Genomic DNA, 11,780 nt, shown 5'->3' with positions numbered 1-11,780 from the left:
GAACTTTTACCCAGGCATAAGCAAAACCAACCCACTACACTCCTGTCAAGGGGTCCAGGCCCCCGTCCAAACTTGGACTCCAAGCCCCCACTCCTAAGTCCCGGACTCAGTGTGATGCTTAGGCCTCCACCATCCCCGTCTCCAATCAGTTGGTCCGGAAAGAGCCGTAACCCACGACAAGATAGCAACGAGCCTTTCCGCTCCCATAAGCAAGTGTGTGCTCAGGATAATAAGTCTGTGACCTAACTAGAATCCACAGCAATGGACGGTTCTTAACCGACACAGACAGGGAAAACAGTGTAACCAAGCTATGCCCCATTAGCCATGGGACACAACCTATTACACTCACTAATACCCATATCATATCTCTGCCCGGTCTCCATTTCCTTTTACCATTTTATCAAGAGAATAATAATAATAATCACCATATCCGCCTACTTCTTCTTCACATCCTCGCTCGGCCACCTCGCCGTCAACCTCCACCTCCCGTACAACTTCCCCGCGGTCTCGTAGAAAGACATGCCCGAGACCGTGCTGCGCTATCCCGGGGTGCCGCCGATCCGCACGATGGATATGGTGACTACGGTGCAGGACAGGGAGAGCGACATTGCCAGAGCACGGCTGCACCAGTGCTCGCGCATGCCTGAAGCGAGAGGCTTTCTCGTGAACAGCTTCGACTGGCTGGAAGCACGGGCCCTGAAAGCGCTCAGGTGTGGGCTTTGCACGCCCGGTCGCTCAACTCCGCCTGCTGTCTACTGCATTGGGCCCCTGGTACCGCCCGGGAACACGGGAGGAAGCTGGGAGAGGCACGTACAAACCCCCTCCTGTTCTTGTGATCCGACCCAGCCTACACTAAAAACAGCCACAGGGCCATCACCTCCACAAGACATAGCAACAGCTAACCGGGTAGATTAATCACACAATTCACAGCACAAAAGCCAAAACCAAGAGCATTAATACACCTCGCTCGGGTCGGTCTCTCACTCGTCCTGGTCCTGGCACAGCTCCTTCCTGAAGCGCTGCGAGAAGAGCTTGCAGGCGTCCATGCAGAGATCGACGGCCGCGGACAGCGCCACGAACACCGCGACGTCGCCCATGCACGTCACGTGCTGCACGCCGACCTGCACGGTGGGCCGGCTCGCGCGCCCCTCGCCTTCCACCGTGGAGCCCATGACGAAGCCGCCGGCAAACGGCCACGCGGCGCCCGTGGTGACCTCGGGGAACGTGGCCGGGTCGATGACGAACTGCCCGCCGCGCTTGGTGCTGATAGACGACTCGGCGATGGGGACGGCGCACTCGTGGGGGCCCGAGTCGAAGACCAGCTCCAGGCGGTAGCCGAGCGCGTCGACGGGGCCGCGCTCGCGCCAGGCCTCGAGCCGCGCCCAGGGCTTCCAGCTGGACGGCCCCGCGCCCGTGGCCTGGAGGATGAGCCAGGAGCCCGGGGACGGCACGAACGGTGTCACCATCGACGCCGCCGCCACGTGGAACCCCGACAGGTCGTGGATGGTCACCGTCTAGCCCTTCCGCTGCTCGCGCCGCGAGTGCGCGCCGTCGCGCCCTTCGCCGTGGAGGGTGCTGCTCAGCCAGGACCGCAGCCTGCGGCTGGTGCTCCGGGTCATGGACAATTGCGGCGTCAGCGATCTGGTCAAAATTTGCAGCGCGCATGCAAGATTAGTTTACATGAACGTAACGTGCAGGTGCATGGTTGCATTACTGGTGAATCCAGTAAAGTTTCGCACAGATATCATATTCATGGCGTGGCGCCAAGTGTGCATGCGACAAGATTAGCAGGTACTAATGGCGATGGTAATCCGACCTCGTGTCGTGCTCCTGAGTTGGACGTGATATATGGAAGATTTTGAGCCAGCTATGTGCGCTTCGTAGAGCAAATTTAAAAATACAGCTAGGTTGGTAAGCCCATCACATGCACGGTTGGTGTCTGTCTATGTCTGAGCATGACGGATGTGTTCAGATTTAATTGATCAATGCTACCTATAAGTAATTTTTTTTCTAGAACCTTAGGTCTTGTTTAGTTCCTCACTAAAAGTTTACATCCTATCCCATCGAATGTTTAGACACATATACGAAGTATTAAATATAGATTAAAAAATAACTAATTGCATAGATTGCGACTACTTTGCGAGACGAATCTTTTAAGCCTAATTAGTTTATGATCTGACAATAAAGTGTTACAGTAACACATGTGCTAATGACGGGTTAATTAGGCTTAATAAATTTGTCTCGCGATTTACTGACGGATTCTATAATTTATTTTTTTATTAGTATCCAAACACCCTATAGGACACCCGATATGACGCCCTAAAATTTTACCCTCAGGAACTAAAGAAGGTCTTAAGCTAGCTAGCTGGATGTATGGGGATATGAGCAGCACTGACACTGAGGTTTCTCTAGAGAACCAACTTGATTGCTCAGACCGCAGGGCTAATGAGAAATTGGATCTAGTTTGTTTTTACTTCTATTTTAACAATTATGTAGACAGCGATGTGTTCACCAATTCATTTTTTATCCCAACGAGAACTGCTAGCTTCCATGGCGAATAGATAAATTAAAATTAAGCGCAGGTTGCAATATACATTTATCAAGTGGCATTGCCATTGCCAATATATATAATGCTTGTAGTACTCCTATGATAACCAACAAAGTATCTAAGAGCTGGCATCCTATTATGAAAGATGTGAAGAAAAAAATCAAAAGCAAAATTGAAAAGAAAGGATGGATGCTTTAAAAGGACATAATAGAATTATGCAAACTAGTTACAGTTAGATATATACACTTCATTTGACTAGCAGACTAGCTCATGTTAATTGTCACTGGCTTATTTATAAATCTCCATCCGCTATCCGATGACCAAACTCCATTATTGTAAACTTATTTTGTTTGCCCAGGTTTGCTAATTTAGAGTTATCTGTTGATCCTTGAGTTTTAAACTTTTGACCATTGGATTTCTCTATCAATCTCTCTTAAGCTACTTAAGATCTTGTTTGGATATATGTGTATTCACTTCAATCCACGCGTATTGAAGTAAAATAAAATGAAATTTAGTTTAATTCCAATCCAATCCACTTCATCACATGTAGACTGAGATAAACATATGCGCATCAAACAAAGCCTAATCGTACCCATCCGTTCATTTGGACCAACAGTTAATGCTCCACCCATGCCCGCTCATGCCTAGCTAGCATTCTTGGTCCAGTGCATGTCTGCAACTACGAAGTGTGAACTACACAAGCACTTAGTAGCTATGAAATCAGATTCAAACGACGAACGACGATCAAACTAAATACTGACAGCGCGAAGACAACGGCCTTCGCTTGATCTTATCAGTTAGCTTAATAATTAGAATCTACAGTATTTTTTTCTCACAACAAAATAGCTGCAGCCGGTTTTAATACCAGCCGAACAGGCATGAATGAGCAAGCAAATTGATGAAGATGTTGCAAGTAGCAGACAGAAATATGTGTCACGTAAACTGCACGCGAAGCTATACGCCTATACCAACCTGCTCCTGGCTGCCCTCCGGCCGGCGCTGAACCGGCTGGTGAAGACCGGCTGCCGCTGCTGCCCTCCGCCGGCGGCTCCTCCGGGCACCTGGTACACGACGGGCCCGCACTCGGGCTCGCCGCCAAACTGGAACACGTACCGTGGGTCGGGCTCGGCCCGCACGACCATGTGGATCTGCGGGCGCGCGGAGACGACGGCCGCCGCTGACGAAGAACCCGACGACGCGGGCTTCCCCACGTCAACCCAGCCGTCTCGGGCGACGACGGTCTCCCCGGCCGCGGCGCGCGCCACGTCAATGGCGACGCGCACCCGGCCCAGCGCGCGGGAGACGCTGACGCCGCAGCTGCTCCCCGTCGGGTCCGTGTGCACGGACACCACCAGCTCGGCGGGGCGCGCCGAGAGCCTCCGCACGGCTTCAGCGTCGAGGCTGAGCACGACGGGGTCCGCGTGCGCCGCGGCCGCGGCCGCGCTGGGGTCCGAGGCGGCGGAGGCGGACGCGAGTGGCAGCAGCGCGGTGCGGGAGAGCGAGGAGGGGTGGTGATCCTGGAGGGTGAGCGTGCAGAAGCAGGGCGAGTTGGAAGGGTGCCCGGCGCCGGAGCTGGGGCACGACACTGCAAGGAGCTTGAGCAGGAACTGGTCCACGGTGAGGCGCACGAACGCGCAGGGGTCCATGGCGAGCGCGCGGCCGGTGATCGCGAGCTCTGCTCGCTCGCTCAACTGCAGCGCTTGCGCTCGCAGCGAATGAAATGTGCAGTTGCCAGCGCTCAGGTAGGGATGAAAACGGTACGAATATTTTTCGATTATTTGAAACCGAATCCGTTTAGAGGGGTTGGGATCTGTCCATATCCGAGTCTAGATATTCAACATCTGATACCGTATCCGTATCCGAATACTCAAATCGCATATTTATGACGTCGATATCCAATCGTATCCTATCCGACATAGTTGACACTATCCATATTCGAATCTGAATCCAGACAAAAATATGAAAACAAATGTAATATCGGTGATATCCGTCCGTATCCGATCCGTTTTCATCCCTACGTCCAGGGTTATATGTGGAGCCTTTTAGCCGTGTGTCCTTAAAAACGTTTATAATTACACATAAGTCATTTAAAAAGTTTGACCGCACACAGATGTCACTGCTCTAAACTTCTTTGCCTTACGAGTCATTTTATCCTTGTTCTGTTTGTTTTTCGCCGTTTGGTAGCCCTTACAGGTGGAACCGGCTAGTGAAATTGTCCATATTGCCCTTGGGCAGTGGAGACCGTGTTGACTACGATTGACCGCGACCTCAGTCCCTCACTCTCCCCATCTCGCTCGAGTCCTCTTCCCCCACACCCTAACGGCGTCGGCTGGGAGAGAAAAAGACAATCCGGCCCTGCTTGCCGCTGCGGCGCGGCGAGAAGAACCCCCCAATCCCCGTGCTTGCGGCGTGGAATGGGGTAGTGGAGCAAGGAAGAGGAGGCTTGAAGGAAGAGAAGGTGGATCCTCCGGATACGCCGTGAATAAGGGGGTGGGCGTAGGCGACCGACCTCCTTGGCTTCCTGATGGGTGAGTACTTGTCGGTGTTTTGGAACCGGGGGTCCCTCAACCAACGAGTGAATTTGTGCTGCGTGCCCCTAATCCCGGATGGTGATGCAAAGAGACACAAGGTTTATACTGGTTCAGGCAATCGAGGCCCTACGTCCAGTCTGAGAGATCGATCTTATGTTCCTTGCACCGGAGTGCTCGTAGTAGGGGGTTACAAGCTAGGTGAGAGAGGGAGCTAGCCCCAGGTCTCGGCGAGGGTGGTGCGGGCTACTTGAGGCGTTGTTCTCAAGCAGCGTAGAAGTGTGTAGTTCTATCGGTGTGTTCGTCTCTCTTTTTCCTCCCCCTACGAGGCCCAAGTCCTCTCCTTTTATAGTTGAAGGGAGGACGAAGGTAGTACATGTATCACTATGCGACGTCGTGCCAATAGAAGTGGCACGTCCGAACCCTATGGCCCGTTCCGGTGGTGGCGTGGCCATAGGAGCGATCCGTCCTTGGAATACTGGAGCGGCGTGGTTGTCCCATCAGGTCCTATGCGTCGTGGGAGCCCTGGGAATGTCTCGGAGCGGACGTGACGGCGAACGTGCAAGCCCTGGTGGACAGATTGTGTGTGAGGCCGAGGCCTGGTCGGTGCCGAGGCTTGTACTGCGGTGGGGGGTCTCGGCAGGCACGAACCCCAGGATTGCCGAGGCCCCGGTGTACAGTGCCGAGGCCTTGCGCAGGCGGCGGGTCGTGGGTGCAGCGTTTGGACACAGTGGCCGGTAACCCCCGTCATACCCTGTCCCAGGCGCTGATCGTGGACACAGTGCTGGGACATAGTTATCGGTAACCCCCGTCATACTCTGTCCCAGACGCTGATCGTGGACACAGTGCTGGGACACAGTTACCGGTAACCCCCGCCGTGCCCTGTCCCAGCCGGTACGGCGCTGATGCGACTTCGGGTCGCGTCGGCCATTCTGTGACGTTGAGCCGCTGTCCGGCTGAGATTGCGGGAGTGGTTGGAAGTATTAATGAGACGTGACGCGCTGTCGGGAGGGTCGACCGAGGCGGGGGGCGACGGACCACGGACAAGCCGGCCCCGAGCGACACAGAGAATGAGGCCTCGCGCGAGACGGAGATCAGGCTCCTTGCCGAGGCCTCGCGCGAGAGGCCTCGCGCGATACGGAGAACGCGCTTCCTACCGAGGCCCTCCGTGGAGAGCCACGGGCGGGGCGGAGACGGCGTTCCTTGCCGAGGCCTTCCCTGGGGAGCCTCGCGCGAAGCGGAGTTGGTGTCAGGGTGCCGAGACCTCCTGCTCTATAAATGGGGGTGGCGTGTCTGAGCCCTGTAGCCGGCCACTGTTGTGGTATGGTCGATGGAGTGGCCCCGTCCTTGTCGTGCAGAAATGACGCGCCGGTCATACTTGATCTTGTGCGTCGTGGGGCTCCAGTACAGCTTGATGCAGGACATGGCGGGCGACGTGCTGGTCATCGTGCGATGACGTCGTAGGGAGCTGTGGCTCTGCAGATAGCGGGGCCGAGCCATCGTGGGGGGTTCGGCGGACATGGATCCTCAGGCTGCCGAGCCCCTTAAGCAAACTGCCGAGGCCTTAGGGGGAATTATTGGTCCTGGGTACTGATTCCGAGGCCACAGTATCTCAGACGTGGCTCCCCATGCTGCATTGTTCTCGGAGCAGGAGTTGGCAGCACAGTGAGGCATGGGCGTCAACCATGTACATAGTGGTTAGCACAGTGGCGGGTAACATCTGCCCAGTCCTGCCTCCTGTCCCGTCGGCCATTCTGCTGTACTGTGCCGAGCATGCGGCCGATGTCAGGGGCAGCAGTTGGCTGAGTTAATGCGACATGACGTTTTGTCAGAGGGACGGGTGAAGGAAGAGGCAGCGGAGTGCTGCCGAGCCCGCCTCGCGCGAGACGGAGGGTCGGCGGCCCGGCCAAGGCCTTTGGTGGGGGATCGCTCGAGGTCAGCGGTGAGGGGGCCTCGGGCGAGTCGAAGAATCGGCCGAGGCCAGCAGTGTTTAGCTGGTTTCGACTTTTACGAAGTCTAAGCAGTCATTTTTTTGTTCTTGCTTAGGGTACCCCTTCTCACTGTATCCGACAGTAGCCCCCGAGCCTTGGGGGGAGTGGAGGCACTCCCCCTGAGGTTCTGACAAGAATTGGCTCTTGATAGTCCCTGTTGGGATGGTGTTTTGTACTTGAGGTTTCGGTGGGTGCGCGCGAGCGCACCCGCCGGGTGTAGCCCCCGAGGCCCTGGAGGAGTGATTTCACTTCTTCGGGGGCTTTTTTCTCTCTCGAGCGAGGGGTTTTCATCGTGTTCGCCGGGCCCGTGGGTGCGAGTTCGGATCACAGGGCCTCGACGATGCTGCGGAAAGAGCCCCTTAGCCTCCGCCTGGAGCAAGAGGGCCGTCAGGGGTTCCCCCGGCTTTTTGTACGACCCTCATGCTTCCTTTTCGCTCGGAAGGAGGGGTGGAAGATGCCATGCTACCCTCGGTGGGCGCGAGCGACGGCATTTCCGGTGAGCTGTTATCGGGTAAGTCCGAGTGGAGGCCCGTACCCCGTTCGCTAGGGGTCAGCTAGCGGTCCGGAGACGCGCTCCAAGAGTACCGGCGGGTTTCTCTAGTGGGTGCCGAGGCCGTTCGCTGGGCCTTGGTGGCTCGGTGCCTCCCTACGGTGGGATCCCATTCGGAGACCTCCCTGCCAGTCTCGGACACGACACAGGGCATGCTCGTACAGGCTCGCCCGTAGTCGTCCCTGACTCTTTTGCCCTGGGGCAGCTATCGAAACCCCTGGGGGCCCAGCCTTCGAACCCCTGGACCGTAACGGGCTCGGGTCGCTTGTCTTTATCTTGGGTGCAGGAAGAGCCCCCGAGCCTCCGCACGGAGCAAGAGGGTGGTCAGGGGTCCTCCCAACTTTTTTGTCCGTCCCCCGCACGTCCTTTTCGCTCAGACGGGGGGCTGTTTGCCGAGCCCACTCGAGTGCGAGCCTGAGCCGCTGGGTCTCGGCAAAGTTGCAGGAGGAGCCCCCGAGTCTCTCGCACGGAGCGAGAGAGCGGTCAGAGGTCCTCCTGGCTTTTGGTTCGCCCCTCGCGCGTGAGGGTCTGTCCGCCGAGCCCCCCTCGGGTGCAAGCCTAGGTCGCGGGGTCTCGGCGTCTTTTGCAGAAGGAGCTCCTTAGCCTCTGCATGGAGCAAGAGGGCCGTCAGGAGATCTTCTGGCTTTTTGAACGACCCTCGCGCTTCCTTTTCGCTTGGAAGGAGGGTTTGTTTTGCCGAGCCCCCTCGTGTGCGAGCACAAGTCGCTGGGCCTCGGCAATGGTTTGCAGGAAGAGTCCCTTAGCCTCTGCGTGGAGCAAGAGGGCCATCGGGGATTCTCCTGACTTTTTATTCGACCCTCACGCTTCCTTTTCGCTCGGAAGGAGGGGTGGAACATGCCGCGCTACCCTCGGTGGGTGCGAGCGATGGCATTTCCGGTGAGCTGTTATCGGGTAAGTCCGAGTGGAGGCCCGTACCCCGTTCGCTGGGGGTCGGCTAGCGGTCCGGAGACGCGCTCCAAGAGTACCGAAGGGTTTCTCTAGTGGGTGCCGAGGCCGTTCGCTGGGCCTCGGTGGCTTGGTGCCTCCCTATGGTGGGATCCCATTCGGAGACCTCCCCACCGGTCTCGGACACGACATGGGGCGTCCCAAGCATTTCGCTTGCTTGGGCCTCGGCCTCGTATAGGCTCGCCCATAGTCGCCCCTGACTCTGTTGCCCTGGGGCGGCTATCGAAACCCCTAAGGGCCCAGCCTTCGAACCCCTAGACCGTAGCGGGCTCGGTGCCCAGTTCCTTTGCCTGAAAGGAATCGGGGGGGTTATTTCTCTCCCTACGGCTAATAACGGCAGGCGCGTCTTTTGAGGTGGCTTTTTCGGGGAGGCGAAACGGCGCCTACTGCTGTTGTGGTCGGACGCGACGTGGCGTCAGCCGACGGGATGTACCTGCACGCGTGATTAATGAGGAGGGAGTGGGCGCGTGGGCGATAAGACCGGATCTGGATAACCGCGCCGGATTTTTTGGGGAAACTTCCCCAATTTTGTCGCCCGGTGGTTTCGTCTCGTCCCTGCATAAATACGCAAAGAGCCTTGCCCTCCCCCTTCTTACCTTTTCTGCATTCGCTTTCGCTGCCCCTGTGCCATTGCTGAGAGCATAGAGCGCCGGGGAGGAGAAGGGCAAGAGCGAGAGACTGAAAGAAAGAGAGAGAGATTACCGCCGTAGCAGCGACCTCCACCGCGCAATGGCTGGTGGTCCCGTCATCCTCCCGGCGGATCCCTGGGAGCGGTCTGACGTCACCGAGGAGAAGCTGCAGTCGCTCGTGGAGGCCGGTCTTCTTCGCCCGATCACCGACCCTGACGAGCCAGAGTGGATTGCTCCGGGGAACGAGTCGGAGCCGAGGCCGCGCGATGGCTATGTGGTGAGCTTCGTCGTCTTCCACGAGCGAGGCCTCGGGTTGCCGGCGGATAAGTTCTTGCGGGCACTCCCGCACTACTACGGCGTGGAGCTTCACAATTTCAGCCCCAACTCCATCGCACAGGCGGCCATCTTCGTCACCGTCTATGAGGGGTACTTGGGGATCGCTCCCCACTGGGAGTTGTGGCTCCACTTGTTTCGAGCGACGTTCACCACCAAGCCGGGGGGAACGAGGGGGGCTCGAAAGGTGCAGAGGGCCGGCGGCTGCACCCTTCACGTGCGCCAAGACCGGCAGTCCCTCTACATCCCGGCCCAGCTGTCATCGTCCAACCGTCGTTGGTACGACGGCTGGTTCTACCTCCGCAATGACGACGGAGGACTTCCCCCTTATACCGGGCGGGTTGTAGAGAGTCAACCAGAGAAGTGGGGATATGGCGTCATCAAGGTTGATCAGCCTAGGCTGGAGCCGCTATTGCGGGCCTTGGGGAAGCTACATGACCGCGGCCTTTTGGCGGCCATGGTCGTGGTGGCCTTTCACCGCTGGAGGGTGTTGCCGCTGATGGCCCGGTGGCGGCGGCTATTCGAGATGACCCCGAGCGACCCGATTGCCGGTATCAAGATGTCTGCCTTCGCCCTTACCGACGACGAGACCCTGCGTCGGGTGAGAGAGGCGGTAGACGGGAAGCCGAAGATCGACGATTTGATGCCGTTCCCGATGCGCCCGTCGCGGGGGTACATCTCACTGGTGAGTTGGATGTTGCTGACGCTTTCGCGGCCTTCTTGTTTTCCGCCTTTTTTGTCTGTTGTCTTACTTCGTCGTTCCCGTAGGGGATAAGGGACGTGCGAGACTCCCCGCCGCCCGTTCCCGAGGACGCCCGGCTACGAGCCGTGAATAGGGCGCGCGCCGAGGAGGAGGAGAAGAAGAAAGATGCCAAGGAGGCGAAGCGCACGAAGAAGCTCCTCGCGCGTGAAAAGCTGGACGCCCGTCGCCGGCGTCAGAAGCTCGACGGTCTCCCGTTGAAGCCGTCTCCCTCGTCATCGGTGTCAGATTCTTCGAGCGACGGCGGCGGGCGTGAGGTGGGGACGGCCTGCCTAGAACACCTCCCCGACATTAGGGAGATGGTGCCCGGGGCACCGGTAAGGAGCGTGACGCCCCTAGGAGGAGGAGGTGTCCCGGGGCCGGTGGCGGCCCGTCCCGGGGCCGAGGCCGACACGCCCGAGGCACGGGTGTCGAAGGAGCGTGCCGTCAGCCCGATGGGTTCGACGGTGGAGGTGGAGCGGGCGACGGTGGGGCCGACCCCATCATCTCCGCGAAGGGTCGAGGAGGTGTCGGGGTCCGGCGGAGGCCAGCTAGCACCGGTGGATACCGAGGCCGCGCTGCTGCCACCACCGGCGCCATTGCAGAGGAGGCTGGTGGTGTCGAAGCGGCTGCATCCCCGTTCGCAGTAAGCGTCTTTTCTGGTGGAGTCCGTAGTACTTCTTGTTTGTCCCTTGGTTGCATGCTGACCTTGGGAGTGTCTTTGCTTCCAGCCAGAAGCATCTGGTGGAAGATCCTGCCTTGGCGCCCCGTAAGGCGCTCAAGGTGAACGTTAGCTCCTCCGCCCATCAGGCAGCGGAGGCATAGGCTGGCGTGCAGTGTGGCGTGGCGTCGAGCGGGGCCGTTTCGGAGGAGGCGGCTGCCTAGGAAAAGGGTGCCGAGGCAGCCGCGGAGCGAGTGGAGGAGGAGGAGCCCACGCCTCGTGATGTCGTGAGTCTTGGGGCGAAGGAGGCTGGGGCGTCCACCATTGCCGAGGCCATTGAGGGTGAGGCTGGAGCCCCCAAGGCCTCCGAAGTTAGGGCGGTGGACGCTGGGGCCACCGAGGTAGAGATGGTGGAGGCCGGAGCCCCTGGATCCATCGAGGCCGAGGCGATGGAGGTGGAGACGGTGCAAGTTTTGGCGCCGCCCCTGGTTCAGACAATCTCGTCTGATGATTCCTCCCCAGGGAAGGAGGTGGCGGACGTTGAGGCGACCAGTACCGCGGAGCAGCCAGTCCCAGATCCTGCCGAGGGGAGTTCGGCCCTTGCCCGGCTATGGTCCGAGCCCCATGGGTGGAACTTCCCGCATGTTTTCTAGTGGGACCGGGCTGATCCCGAGGGGGAGCCTGTGTTCGCCCTTGAAGATATCGCAGAGGGGGGGCGGTGGGATACCCTCGAGCAGTACCGCCAACTGGCAGTGCGGTCGCTGCAGACAGCGATGACTATTATGGGACGGGACTTGCCCGGTGTCACCCAGGTAAGTACTTTCCTCTCCCGTGC

The 11,780-nt window shown here is 58.3% G+C and overlaps 1 pseudogene; it reads right to left on the bottom strand.

Annotated features, from left to right (window-relative positions):
* Positions 1 to 980: 980 nt before the first annotated feature.
* LOC136452941 (uncharacterized) lies at positions 981 to 4,194 on the bottom strand (annotated as a pseudogene).
* Between the last annotated feature and the right edge of the window lie 7,586 nt (positions 4,195 to 11,780).

This window comes from Miscanthus floridulus, chromosome 5 (assembly GCF_019320115.1).
Source record: "Miscanthus floridulus cultivar M001 chromosome 5, ASM1932011v1, whole genome shotgun sequence".
NCBI classification, from domain to species: domain Eukaryota; kingdom Viridiplantae; phylum Streptophyta; class Magnoliopsida; order Poales; family Poaceae; genus Miscanthus; species Miscanthus floridulus.
Note: the sequence above shows the minus strand (reverse complement) of the source record. Positions and strands in the feature narration are given on the sequence as shown.